The sequence below is a fragment of the Bufo gargarizans genome, chromosome 9, assembly GCF_014858855.1.
Source record: "Bufo gargarizans isolate SCDJY-AF-19 chromosome 9, ASM1485885v1, whole genome shotgun sequence".
NCBI classification, from domain to species: Eukaryota; Metazoa; Chordata; class Amphibia; order Anura; family Bufonidae; genus Bufo; species Bufo gargarizans.
The window spans coordinates 154,499,385-154,513,385 of NC_058088.1; the positions used below are offsets into that span (position 1 = coordinate 154,499,385).

General features: G+C 44.9%; 1 protein-coding gene across 1 annotated transcript in view; it reads left to right on the forward strand.

Annotated features, from left to right (window-relative positions):
• ASTN2 (astrotactin 2) overlaps window positions 1-14,001 on the forward strand; it is an 859,422-nt gene that overhangs the window by 392,450 nt on the left and 452,971 nt on the right. The window lies entirely within an intron of this gene.

The window sequence follows — 14,001 nt, forward strand, 5'->3', positions numbered from 1 at the left end:
AAATTTGGCACACAGGTACATCATGTGTCCAGGAAGGTTTTAGACCGGGTCTCAGCTCTCTAGGACATACTGTTCCTGAGATATTCCCCCCCAAAAAATGCAAATATGGCACATCACATGACCTACATTAGCCAATAGAAGCTTGCAGGTATTTCTCTTCTTATCCCAACTGCCATACACAGTTAGGGTCCATTCACACATCCGTATGTGGATCCGCAAAACACGGACACTGGCACTATGTTTTTCAGGAACAGAATTGTGGATACGCAATTCCAGATCCGGGCAGCACATAGAGCAGCCCCATAGAAATGAATGGGTCCGCAATTCCGTTCCGCAAAATGCAGAACAGAATTGCGGACGTGTGAATGGAGCCTTATCAGCCAATAGAAGCTTGCAGGCTCTTAGTCTCCACATACACACAGTTTTACACTAGGTTTTTTCTTCACTGCTATAGGTCAGCTTTAAAGGGGCATGGCGCTATGGATTACATTGTTAAGGGAGTGGAGTGCTGTGGGGTCACAGTTGAGGAGGAAAGTAGGGTGGCCATTCGGGCCAACCTCAAAAGACAGACTTAACTCCTTAGTGACCAAGCCTGTTTGGGCCTTAATGACCAAGCCAGATTTTGGAAATCTTACATGTGTCACTTTAGTAACAGAAAATGAAGGAAATAGATACTACAGCAGGTTTCCACATACAGGCAAAGAGCCTAGTAAAGTACATAGCAATAGTGCCTCAGGTAGACCAGGAACCACAAATAATAGCTCATTCAATTGTAAACAAACGTATTGACAGTCACATCACCCATCCAGTGTCCCTCACTTACCCATGCTACATGATCTGAGACATCCATCTAAGATGTATTTATTTCCATGCCACTTGGTTTTAACACACCAGTATTATGGTGTTTATCCAGCTGTTTATAATTCAGTTTTTAAAATGTCTGTAGGTCTGTGTCACACAGCACACTGCATTCTCCTAATTTGGGCATAGTTTTAAAAGATTTTCCTGTTTCCTTGTTTCTATTAGATTACTTGTCTTGCCATGTCCGGATCCTCTTTTAATTATGGGTCACCTGACCTGCTTCGGTCACGTGACCATTGCAGGTCCTTTGTATGTTGTTTGTGTATTAAGATGGTCCTTACTAGTGAAGGACCTTTTGACTATGGGTCATATGACACTTGGTACACTATGCATACTGCCTGTGTACCATGAATCTCTCTATTGGTGAAGGACCTTCAGTACCTCCCTCTATGATGTGGAGTGGAGGATCTCGTGTTGCAATTAAACAAGTGGTAATAAGACAAGGATCCGGACACATGAAGACACGTGCACCAATGACCGCTTAGAATTAGCGGTCATGTTTTGGGGAGTGGGTGATGTGGTTTGGCTTTAATCACGCCCCTACTTTCCTCTTCAAGTTCCAATTGGATACTTCTAGGGTTTCAGGATTCTTTTAGCCCTATTGATTTCATGCTGGGAGGCGTGGCTGTGTGCCCACATGACTCATGAGTCTCAGACGCCGTACAGGTGTCTGTAAGTCAGCATTATGTACTGGATATAAAAGACATCCATCTCACTGCTCCTCACTTCCCCAGACAAAGCCATCCGGCAAAATGCGTAGGGTAAGTGAGAGACATTGGATGGGTGATGTGACTGTTATTTGTGGTTCCTGGCCTACCTAAGGCACTATTGATATGTACTTTATTAGGCTCTTTGCCTGTGTGTGGAAACCTCCTGTAGTATCTATTTCCTTAATTTTCTGTTACTAACTTGGGGTATCATTTACACTTGTGTATTTATTTATTTAGTTACATTTGCTGCTTCCCCTATATGTATTCACATTTATCGGTCCCCTCCCCCCGTGTCCCTCTTTTATACCTGTTTTACTCCATCTAATGATGTAAGACTCCATTATATGTGTTTTATTATAGTCTAATAAAGTATATATTTTTTGCTTACATATGGTCGCTTTTTCTTTGGTGATCTGGGTATGCACATAGTGTTATAGGTTGTGATTTAATCAATATATGTGGCCCTCATAGGTCGTCTGTGTGTTTTTATGTGTCACTTTAGCAGAATATAACTTCATAAAGGTTTTGCACATCAAAGTAATTCTGACATTGTTTTCTCTTCACATATTGTACTTTACTTAGGTGGTAACATTTTACTGATAAAATATGCGTTTCTTTATAAAAAAAACGTAAAAATCTTGTAAAAATCTATGAAAATTGTAAAAAAATTGGCATATTTCCTATTTTCAACAGCAATATTACACATACATACATTAAAAAAAAGTGACCCCATTTAAAAACTAGACCCCTTAAGGTATTAATCTAAGGGTGTAATGAGTTTTTTGACCCCCTAGTTTTTTAAAGAAATTAATGCTAAGAAGGTGGACATTGTTTTTTACGTTTTTTCCAAAAAAGTGTCAATTTAAAGACGGTTTTTTTTTCCACAAAGCACATGATAATGAAGTACACCCCAAAATTTATTATCCTATTTCTCCTGTCTTCAGAAATACCCCCATTGTGGCCCTAATCTTATGTCTTGACACACGACAGGGCCCAAACATAAAAGAGCACCCAAGTGGCTTTCAGAACACAAAATTTGCTTGAAAATGTTCTAGGCCACATTGCACACTTGTAATGGCATTGAGCTGCCAAAACAATAGAAAACCCCAATAAATGACCCAATTTTGAAAACTAGAACCCCTAAGGTATTTATCTAGGGGTGCAGTGAGCTTTTAGACCTCCTAGTTTTTTATAGAAATTAATGCCAAGCAGGCAAAAAAATATATATATTTTAAAAAATTTACACAAAGGTGTCAATTTAAAGACAGATTTTTTTTCTACAGAGCACATGAAAATAAAGAAGTACACACCAAAATGTATCATCCCATTTCTCCTGTCTTCATAAATATCCCCATTGTGGCCCTAATCTTATGTCTTGACACACCGCAGGGCCCAAAAATAAAGGAGCATCTGGGGTCTTTCAGATAATAAAATGGTTCAGGCCCCATTGCACACATGTAATGGGGTTGAGCTGCAAAATGATAGAAAACCCTTTTAAATGACAACATTTTAAAAACTAGATCCCTTAAAGCAGGCATCCTCAAACTGCGGCCCTCCAGCTGTTGCAAAACTACAACTCCCAGCATGTCCGAACAACCTACAGGTATCAGACTACAGCAGGGAATTGTGGGAGTTGTAGTTTTACAACAGCTGGAGGGCCGCAGTTTGAGGATGCCTGCCTTAAAGCATGCATCTTGTGGTGTAGTGAGCATGCTGAGTTTAAAATTATTATAGGAAGAAATAATGAGTAAATACAGTTTTATTCAAATTGTTAATAACATTTTTACAGGAAATTGGAGAAAAAATATATTTAGATGGCTAACCCTGTCACTGTCTTAGAAATCTGCCGACTTCTTATCTTTGTGGTGCGTACAGATGAGAAGTGAAGCTGTGCACTTATAAGGGAGGCAGATTTCTAAAATGGCATTTGCCTATATATATGACTAAGTCTCTGCAAACTAAAAAAAACTGTAGTGAAAGGCCACAAGTCCAATAAAACAGAGCAAAATGTCTCCAACTATGTTGCAAATTCCCGTTTTTTCACAAGATACAAGAACACCGATAGGGCTATAATGACAAGCTGGCATTCACGGACAATCGCTGGTTGTACAACGTCTCTTTAGCCCCATCAATCCCTATATGAGAGACGCGGTGCACCATAACAGGCCCCTGCCCAGCAAGGTAGAAACCGCTATGCACACAAGCAACCAGTTATTCACAGAATATATAAAAGAACAGTGTCCAGAACCTTCTGTAGGAACAGTAATGGATCACTAATTCCCAAAGTGATGTCAGGATTTCTAGACATCACTTACGCTGGGTTCACACCTGAGCTGTTTTACAGCGCATTCCTACGCGCTGTAAAACGCACAACAGGCAAGAACCAATGATTCCCTATGGGAAGGGTTCACACCTGGGCGTTTTACAGCGCGTACGATCGCGCTGTAAAACGCCCGACGCTCAAACAAGTACAGGAGCTTTTTTTGGCGCGTTTGACGCGCGTTTGGGCCATAGACTCTTTGGACAACACTGCTGTCAATCACCCAAACGCGCGTCAAACGCGCGTTCACTATTAAAAAAAACGCGCATAAAACGCGCATAGAAACGCGCGTTTGAGAAACGCCTAGGTGTGAACCCAGCGTTAGTGTACAAGCCCCTAGTGTACTGGTGAGGAACAACTCAATCATTAGAGATCCTCCAAATAGAAAAATATCATGCCAATATCATGATACAGCAATGTGAATGGAATTAACAGCTTTGTGTGGCAGGACATAGTCATAAAAAATGAAATTAGGAAAATTAAGAAAACAAATCAGAAAAGGTAAAATTTGTTCCAATGTCTGAAAAGAAAATTAGCTCCACAACCCATCCCAAAAGGATCCCTTCCTTCCTGGAAAGCTCACAAACGAAACATAAAAGGAGAATTAATTGACTTACCGTATTTTTTGCTTTATAAGACGCACTTTTTCCCCCTCAAAAGACGTGCGTCTTATAAAGCGGATACTTTGCTGGCCGCTATGCTGCACAGCGCGGCCAGCGAAGTATCAGTGTAGAGGGAGGAGGCAGGGACACTCATGGCGGTGACTCTACTCTAATACACCGGGCCCCGCAACTGTTAAGTACATTCAATCCGATCCATATCTTAATGTATGCCGCACTCATGTATACTCGGTCATGTGCCACCTGCCCCGCCTGCCGCAGCTCCCTCCTCATGCGCCGCCTGTTCATTCATAAAGTGAGATAAGCAGGCAGGCAGTGCATGAGGAGGGAGCTGCGGCAGGCGGGACAGGCGGTGCATGAGGAGGGAGCTGCCAGTCTGCGCCATCTTAATGCTATACATACGGTACTACAGTAAGTACAGAACAGTGCGGTATACATTAAGATATGGATCTAATTGAATGTACTTAACAGCTGCGGGGCCCGGTGTATTAGAGTACAATCACTGCACCGGGCCCCGCCATGAGTGTCTCCGCCTCCTCCCTCCACACTGATGCATCTGATGGGGGATCTGTAGATGACACTTATGGGGATCTGTGGATGACATAAGTGTCATCCACAGATCCCCCATCAGTGTAATCCACAGATCCCCATTAGTGTAATCCACAGATCCCCCATTAGTGTAATCCACAGATCCCCCATTAGTGTAATCCACAGATCCCCCATTAGTGTAATCCACAGATCCCCCATCAGTGTCATCCACAGATCCCCCATCAGTGTCATCCACAGATCCCCCATCAGTGTCATCCACAGATCCCCCATCAGTGTCATCCACAGTTCCCCCCATAACAGTGGATCATCCACAGATCCCCCATAACAGTAAGTCATCCACAGATCCCCCCATAACAGTGAGTCATCCACAGATCCCCCCCAACAGTGCGTCATCCAAAGATCCCCCCATAACAGTGCGTCATCCACAGATCCCCCATAACAGTGCGTCATCCACAGATCCCTCATAACAGTGCGGCATCCACAGACCACCATTAGTTCAAAACCTACCAAAAGCACACCTTATGGTCCGAGAGGTCTACACCTCTCATAATTTTATTGTAGTCTGACACACAGACCGGTTTGTATTTGTCAGCAGTAGCCCCCTCTCCCTAACTGCTACTGTGGTGTCTGCGTGCATGGCGGTCAGCATGTAGACATCCTTCCTGGCCTTCCATTTCATTGCAAGCAGCTGGTCACTTGCAAGGGTGAAGGATGCTCCTTTCTCCAAACAGTTGGACACCAGCGATTGTCTGTATCCCACTATATTTTTGCGGACTGTCCCGCAAGCCCCTGTGTTTGCAGCATGGAGAGATTTAAAAAGGGGTATGCTGCTATAAAAATTATCCGTGTACACGTGGTACCCTTTGTGTAAGAATGGCACCAATAAATCCCACACAATTTTTCCCAATGTCCCAATATTTTCGGGGCAGCCTGGGGGGGTTAAGTTGGGAGTCTCTGCCCTCACATACAGACAGACTGCAGCTATAGCGGGTTGTGCTCTCGCCAACCTTAAATAATTTTAGCCCATATCTGGCACGCTTTGAGGGAATAAACTGACAGAAGGAAAGGCGGGATTTATCAACTGATAGATTTTTATCAGGGGTATATCATTTTATAAATAAATCCCTAAGGAGGGAAATAAGGGGTCTCAATTTATTTAGGCGATCATAGGCTGGATCAGTTCTGGGGGACTTGGAAATTGTCTGAAAAATGCATAAACCGCATTAGGGCTTCATGACGGTTTTGGGACATAACTGCTGCAAACACAGAGGTTAAGTAGACAGTACTCGCAGCCCAATACGATCGTACAGATGGCTTTTTTTAAAATGCCCATGTCAAGGGTAAGCCCCCCAATTTTTTTTATTACAGGGACATTTGTGGGGGTCCACCGTCTTATATAAATAGACATGGGCTTTTGTACAGAAAACTGTGTGGTGCACAGATTAGTTTGCTGCACAATTAATTCCAGGACTTTATCGTAAATAAATGAAAAAAAAAAATCATAAGGGGTAAAATTGGTGACATCCACATTAATTTGGGAAGTAGATAAAAATTTGGGTATTTGGGGGGGGGGGGGAATGAAGTAGCGGGAACCCACATAGTAGAAGGGATGGGACCGCTGGGTGGAGAATGAGATGTGGCGATGTCTACCACCATAGGGCTATGGGGTCTGGGGATGGAGGCGGAACTAGAGCCCCAGCTATCAGAAAATATTTCCACCTCTGCAGCAGTGTCAAATTCAGAGTTGTCAGAGCATAGAAATTCATATGCCTGCTCTGCACTAAATAATCTTTGAGCCATTTTTTTTATATTTTGATAAAAAAGCTCAGAAGAAAAAAATAGTCCTGGTGTTGGTTCTCTCTGAGTTTCTGCTCATCCGCCTACTTCTGTAAGTTAAGTGTATCATCTTTATTGTTTGTTGTTTTCCCCTACCTCCTGATATTCGGCCTGAGAGGATCTCCTATTCCTTCATCTGGGAAGGAATAGGCCATCCGTGTCCTGACACTATCTGCTGGGTCCTGTTAGGGTGAGATTAGGCTTAGGTTCCTACATATGAACATCCCTACCATCAAGATCTGTTCATACTGATAGAAGTCAGGGCTCAGCATAGGGACTCAGTAGGTGTGACCATTTCGCTTTCCCTAGGTTCCAGGCATAATACCTTTTTCCTTCCTTTCTGTGTTCAGTATGGAGTGTATTTACCAGACTGCGCCGCGATATTATCAACCGCCGCAAACTGTCATACTATCGTATAACGAACTATCATATAACGCGGCGGCTTCCTCTAACACCTTGGAAGGAGAGACTCCTGAGTTTATTCTTAGTGACGGATAGAGTTGAGCGGACACCTAGATGTTCAGATTCGACGGGTTTTGCCGAACTTCACAAAAAAGTTTGAGTTCGGGACCCGAACTTGACCCCGAACCCCATTGAAGTCAATAAGGACCCGAGCTTTTGAGCACTAAAATGGCTCTAAAAATGTCACGGAAAGGGCTAGAGGGCTGCAAATGCCAGCAAAATGTGGTTAAGAGCATGGAAAGTGCTCTGCAAACAAATGTGGATAGAGAAATGACTTCAAATAACATAAAATACGTAAAACTTAAAACTAATAATCTTGATCTAGGAGGACGAGGTCCATATGGAGTAGGAGGTTGAGGAGACGGTGGATGTGGCTGTGTAGGTGGAAGTGGCGCTGGCGGAGGAGGAGGTAGCCTACACTGCTTTTTGGTGTTACATTTTTATTTATTTTTTTTAATTCGGCTACACCCCAAAACATTGGAAAATATAACCTGTGATAACCCCCTCCAGTTGTGCTAAACACACGTTCAGACGATACACTGGCTGCAGGGCAGGCCAGCACCTCCAAGGCGTAAAGGGCAAGCTCAGGCCATGTGCCCAATTTGGAGACCAAGAAGTTGCAGGGGGCAGAACCATCAGTCAGTTCATGTAGGTGTGTGCAAACATACTGCCCCACCATGTTGCACATCCCCGTGATATTCACAATCCAATTGGATATCTGCTCTATCAACTTTCAATGTTCTTTTCTGCGCCTACCATGTTGATCAAGGTTATCGGCGAATCAGGGTTCCACGCCAGAGAGGGAGCATGAGAAAGAGAGACCACATCCAAGGGAGATAAATGGATTACATTTTTTTTTTTTTGATCGAGCGGAAATATGGGAAATGTTATTTAAGCGCAAATATGGGACAAATTAGTAAAGCACAAATGTGGGACAAATTATTGAAGCACAAATGTGGGACAAATTATTGAAGCACAAATGTGGGACAAATTATTGAAGCACAAATGTGGGACAACTTGTGAATGAAAGGAGGTGGCACGCATCAATTAAAGAAAAATTTCTGAAATTGTATTCCCTGTCACCTATGCAGAGCAGGGGTTTATTCACGTCCAAAATTGTAAAATGTCTACCCAGGAATGTAACAGAAAAATTTGTGAAATTTATTAACCTGTCTACTTGGTAGAGCAGGGGTCTATGACAGAAAAAAATTGTTTAATGTCACCCGAAAATGTAAAAGAAAAATATGTGAAATTTATTAAGCTGTCAACTAGGTAGAGGAGGGGTATATTACACCCAAATATTGGTGAATATCACCTGAAAATGTAACAGACAAATTTGTGAATTTTTTTAACCTGTCTACTAGGTATAGCAGTGGTACATCACACCCAAAAATTGGTGAATTTCACCTGAAAATGTAGCAGACAAAGTAGTGAAATGACATAAAATAAAATACGTACAAATAAAAAAAAAAAAAATTGATTATATGAGGTGGAGGTCCATATGAAGTAGGAGTTTGAGGAGGCGGTGGACAAAGCATTGTAGGTGGAAGCAGCATTGGAGGAGGACGAGGTAGCCAACACTGTTTTTTTGTTTTAATAAAATTTTTTATTAGGGTACACTCCAAAAGAGTGTGAAATATCCAAAATACAAGAATGAGCAATTGTGCTGTAGTATAACAGTGGCTGGTTAAGGCCGGTATACATGTCTATTCTGCACAAGGTCTGGACAATTCCTGTGGGATCCATGCCTGGTTCATTTTAATGAACGTGAGCTTGTCCACATTGGCTGAGGAGAGGCGGCTGCGATTGTCTGTGATGACGCCCCCTGCCATGCTAAACACACGTTCAGATAATACACTGGCTGCAGGGCAAGCCAGCACCTCCAAGGCGTAAAGGGCAAGCTCAGGCCATGTGCCCAATTTGGAGACCCAGAAGTTGAAGGGGGCAGACCCGTCATTCAGTACGTGTAGGTGTGTGCACACATACTGCTCCACAATGTTGGTGAAATGCTGCCTCCTGCTAAGATGTTCCATATCAGCTGGTGGTGCTGGTTATTGTGGCATGTTGACAAAGCTTTTCCACATTTCGGCCATGCTAACCCTGCCTTCTGAGGTGCTGGCGGTGCCCCAGCTGCGTTGGCGACCTCTTCCTCTGCCTTCGCCTTGTGCTTCCACTGTGCCCCCGCTGTCAGGTGGGAATGCCACCAGCAGCGCGTCTACCAGCGTGCGCTTGTACTCACGCATCTTACGATCACTCTCCAGTTAGGATAATTAAGGACGGTACATTGTCCTTGTAACGGGGATCCAGCAACGTGGCCACCCAGTAATCAGCACAAGTTAGAATGTGGGTAACTTGGCGGTCGTTACAGAGACACTGCGGCATGTAATCGCTCATGTGTGCCAGGCTGCCCAGAGGCAACAAAAAGCTGTCCTCTGTGGGAGGTTTATCGTCTGTGTCCTCTGTATCCCCCCCAGCCACGCACCAGTGATGGCCATGAGCTGGTCTGGGTGCCACCCTGCTGTGAACAAGGTTCCTCCATCTCCTCCTCCTCATCCTCCACCTCGTCATCATTCAGAACTATGCCCTCCCTGGACAATTGTGTATATAGCGTTTGTGGGTGCAGGAACCCACCCTCTGAGCCTCTTGTGAATGACTGGCCGGAAACCCTACGAAATGATCCCTCTTCCTCCTCCTCCTCCTCCTGTGCCAAATCCTCTTCCATCATCGCCAGCAGCATTTTTTCAAGGAGGCATAGAAGTGGGATAGTAACGCTGAGAACGGCGTTATCAGCACTGCCCATGTTGGTGGAGTACTTAAAACAGCGCAACAAGGAACACAGGTCTCGCATGGAGGCCCAGTCATTGGTGGTGAAGTGGTGCTGTTCTGCAGAGCGACTCACCCGTGCATGCTGCAGCTGAAATTCCACTATCGCCTGCTGCTGCTCGCAAGGTCTGGCCGGCATGTGCAAGGTGGAGTTCCACCTTGTGAGCATGTTGCATATGAGGCGGTGAGCAGGAAGGCTGAAGTTACACTGCAGCGCTGACAGGCGAGCAGCAGCAGGGTGACAACGCTGAAAGCACGCTCAGACGGCCCACACTTTATGCAGCAGCTCTGACATATTGGGGTAAATTTAAGGAATCTCTGCACCACCAAATTCAGCACATGCGCGTCAAACCGGCTAGTCCCAGAGCTGCTACGAGATTTTGCCCATTATCACACCCTACCAGGCCGGGCTTGAGGCTCACTGGCACAAACCACTCATCGGTCTGTTGTTCAAGGCCCGTCCACAGCTTCTGCGCGTTGTGGGGTTTGTCACCAAAACAGATCAGTTTTAAAACTGTCCACTGTCGTTTACCCCTGGCTGTGCTGAAGTTGGTGGTGAAGGTGTTACACTGACCGGATGAGGAGCCGGTAGAGGATGAGGAAGCAGAGTAGGAGAAGGAAGCAACAGGAGGCAAACTTAAGCACCCTGCAATCCTCATTGGTGGAAGGACATGCGCCAAACTGCTATCCGCCTCAGGCCCAGCCGCCACTGCATTTACCCAGTGTGCTGTTATGAAGATATAACGTCCATGACTGTGCTCACTGGTCCACGTATCTGTAGTGAGGTTCACCTTGCCACAAATGGCGTTGCGCAGTGCACACCTGATTTTGTCCCCCACTTGGTTGTGCAGGGAAGGGATGGCTCGCCTGTAAAAGTAGTGGCGGCTGAGCACGACGTACTGTGGGACAGCCACCGCATAAGGCCTTTAAAACTCTCCGTCTCCACCAGACAGAATGACAGCATTTCAAAGGCCAGTAATTTAGAAATGCTGGCATTCAGGGCTAGGGATCGCGGGTGGGTAGAGGGGTACTTCCTCTTCCTCTCCAGTGTTTGGGAGATTGATAGCTAAACGCTTCCATGGGACATTGTGGAGATGCTTGGTGACCCAGGTGTTGGTGATGCTGGCAGATCCTCTGTTTGCGGGGTGGCAGGTGGCCAAAAGTGGATGAAGAGGCCGAGACTGCAGCAAAAGAGGAAGCAGAAGGAGCCAGAGACCTTTCTTGGTTTTTGAGGTGTCAACTCCACTGCAGCTCTTGCTTTGCACTTAAATGCCTGGTCATGCAGGTTGTGCTCAGGTTGAATACATTTATGCCTCGCTTCAGGCTCTGATTGCACAGCGTGCAAACCACTAGTTTCTTTTCATCAGCACATTGTCTGAATAACTGCCATGCCAGGGAACTCCTTGGATCTGTCTTTGGTGTGCTCGGTCCCTTGCTGAGGTGGGCAGTAGCAGGCGTACTATCTAGGGGACGGCCACTCCACTTTTGCACCCTGCTCCCTCTTCTGCTGTGCTGGTGGCTCTGTGCGACCACCGCCTCTTCCTCCAAACTACATAGGTCACTCGCATGACCTTGATTCCATGTGGGGTCGAGGACCTCATCGTCCTCCACATCATCTTCCACCTAGTCTTCACCCCTGCCCTCCTTTTCAGTCTGCACACTTTCGAAAGCCCCAGCAGTTGGCACATGTGTTTCGTCATCATCCGAGATGTGCTACGATGGTCCTCTCATGTACTCATCTTGGTCATCTCTTCCACTTCTGGGGCAGGGATAGGTGGATGGCCCTGGGAAACCCTGCTAACAGAGTAATCAAAAAGCAGAAGAGACTGCTGCATGACTTGAGGCTCAGACTGCTTGGCTGATTTGCAAGGGGGTGAGGGGAAAGACTGATGGACATCTGCTGCAGGTGCCAATTCTGATCTTTCAGCAGGAGACTGGGTGGGAGACAATGTGAAGGAACTGGAGGCACTGTCAGCAACCCAATCGCCTGTACTTGTTCTGGCCTCACCATTCGTAGAGTCGCATTAGGACAGACCAAATACCACTGCAGGTTCTGTCGCCTACACGCACCTGAGGAAGTGGTTTCATTTGGGACAGATCGACCATGTCCTCTCCCTGCCACAGGAGCTCCACCAGCAGCACCACGACCTGGGCCACGTCCCTTATTTGACGCTCTCCTCATATTTCTTAAATTTACGATCTTGCCCTAAATGGGTGTTTAATAGCAGAATAGAACGACAGAATGTAAAGGTTGTATCTCACAATTAAAGATTTTTGGCCAAAAAGGGTGTTTTATTAATAGAAGAATATAACCACAGTATCTAAAGTGTTTATCTCACAGGTACAGATCCAGACTAGGCTGCAATTCAAGTTTTTTGTCCAAAAAGTTTGTTTTTCAAATAACTGAATAGAAAGACAGTATCGAAAGTGTGTATCTCACACGTACATATCCAGACTAGGCCGCAATTAAAGTTTCTTTCCCAAAATGGCTGTTTTTCAAATAACTGAATAGAACCACAGTATCTAAAGTGTGTATCTTACAATGACATATGCAGCAAAGGCTGCAAAATAAAAAATTTTGCCCAAAATGGGTGTTTGTTTAATAACAGAATATGACAGCAGTATATAACCCTTGAATTTCGCACGGGCTGATGCAGCAATGGCTGTAAAATTGTGTAACTTATAACTGTATTTCTAGTTTAAATTGCACACTGACTAATCCTGCAAACGCACCAGATGTTGGATATTTCCCAAAATGTGTGTTTTTTCAAAGCCAGAAAATTATAGAAGTTTTTAAAACTTGTTTTTAACAATCACAGATGCAGCAAGGGCTGCAATATTAAGTATTTTGCCCAAAAATTTTGTTTTTTTGATAACACAATATGAAAGCTGTATATAACGCTTGCATTTCACAACTGTCTTAAGACATTTCTTTCTGTCTTGACCACTAACACTATTCCCTCTTTCATTTCAGATTTTTCTGATGTATTTTCATCAGAAAATACATAGAGTTGTTGCCAGGGGTTAACCCCACATCGGGAATATGATTGTCCTATCAATCTTATTCCCGGAGCAAAGTTGCCCAAATCTAGGTTATATAAGGCTACTTTCACACTTGCGTTCGGGGGTCCGCTTGTGAGTTCCGTTTGAAGGCTTTCACAACCGGCCCCGAACGGATCCGTACTGCCCCAATGCATTCTGAGTGGATGTGGATTCGCTCAGAATGCATCAGTCTGGCACCGTTTGGCCTCCGTTCCGCTCAGGAGGCGAACACCCGAACGCAGCTTGCAGCGTTCGGGTGTCCGCCTGGCCGTGCGTAGCCAAACGGATCCGTCCAGACTTACAATGCAAGTCAATGGGGACGGATCCATTTGACGTTGACACAATATGGTGCAATTGCAAACGGATCCGTCCCCCTTTGACTTTCAATGTAAAGTCAGGAGTCCCTATTAATATACCATCAGATCGTAGTTTTCTCCAATCCGATGGTATATTTTAACTTGAAGCGTCCCCATCACCATGGGAACACCTCTATGTTAGAATATACCATCGGATTTGAGTTAGATCGTGAAACTCAGATCCGACAGTATATTCTAACACAGAGTCGTTCCCATGGTGATGGTGACTCTTCAAGTTAGAATATACTAAAAGAACTGTGTACATGACTGCCCCCTGCTGCCTGGCAGCAGGGGGAAGACCACTCTCCCCCCTGTTTTTAACTCATTGGTGGCCAGTGCAGACAGCCCCCCCCCTGTTTTTAACTCATTGGTGACCAGTGCGGGCGGCCCCCCTCCCTCCCCCCTGTTTTTAACTCATTGGT